Source organism: Galeopterus variegatus, unplaced genomic scaffold, assembly GCF_000696425.1.
Source record: "Galeopterus variegatus unplaced genomic scaffold, G_variegatus-3.0.2 Scaffold2734, whole genome shotgun sequence".
Lineage (NCBI taxonomy): Eukaryota > Metazoa > Chordata > Mammalia > Dermoptera > Cynocephalidae > Galeopterus > Galeopterus variegatus.
In genome coordinates this window covers 169,417-170,490 of record NW_007728845.1, presented here as the reverse complement: position 1 = coordinate 170,490, position 1,074 = coordinate 169,417, and positions in this window count along the sequence as shown.

Sequence of the window (1,074 nt, the reverse complement as noted above, 5' to 3'; positions counted from 1 at the left end):
GAGATATGTGAGGATCAAATAATATGCATGCTCTTTTTCCTAGAAAATAGGTAGGGCCAAGTACCACAGGAATTAGATGACAACTTTCATTATTAATGGCAGCAGCTACAATGTTTGGAGAGCTTACTAGATGAAGGTCACCAGGGATACAGTGGTAAGGTCAACATCATCGCTACTCTCGTTTACCTTATAGAGAACTAACAGGGAAGAAAGAAACAGCACACCAAGTATTATAAAAGTAGGTCTGAACATTACAGAAATATTTAATAGCAGAGACACCTAACTGACTGGAGGAGGGATGTTGGTAAGGCTTGAGCAGGGACAGGCCTTGGGAGGGGGAAAGCAATCAAGGCAGAGGAAACAGATCCATGAAGAGCAGGAGGTAGCACAGCATCTTGCATGATAGAGTATGTTTTTCATACTACAGGTCACAACCCAATACCAGACTGTGAAATTAGTTTAGTCTTTTGTGACCTACATTTTTCTAAAAATGAAACAGGACTGAAAAAATCAGTGCAAAGCATGTATTACTTCATGAAACTCACTGGAGTTATATAGCCAGTTATTTAAACACTGGTGTACTAAGTTACCATGTGAATTTATTTCTTGCTGTGCAGTCCCCATTTGGACTATCCTGCCTAAGAGGGATGGAAGAACTTTGATACACATGGTATGTGGATGTGGCAGGACAGAAGTTTAATCTTCCCCAAAACCTACAAATTAGATATTATGCCTGCTTCACAAATTGCATGCCTGAGGTCACACAACTTATTACAGATGAAAGGGAAATTTGAACCTAGGGAAGTTTCCCTAGATTACCTGGGTTTAGATGTTGTCATTATAAATAGATGCCAATGAAATGAAATTACCATACCAAACCTAAATCCAACCTTTAGATATGCGTGCTTTCTCGGAGAGGAGGGACAGCTCAGATAAGAGAATACACCCCCCAAATTCCAAGAATAACTGAGAAAGCTACACTGGGCCAATAACATAGACCATAGGGCTTCTGATCTATGGTAGGTGTTAAGGCTAATTCTAGGTGTCAACTTGATTAGATTAAGGAATGCTGAG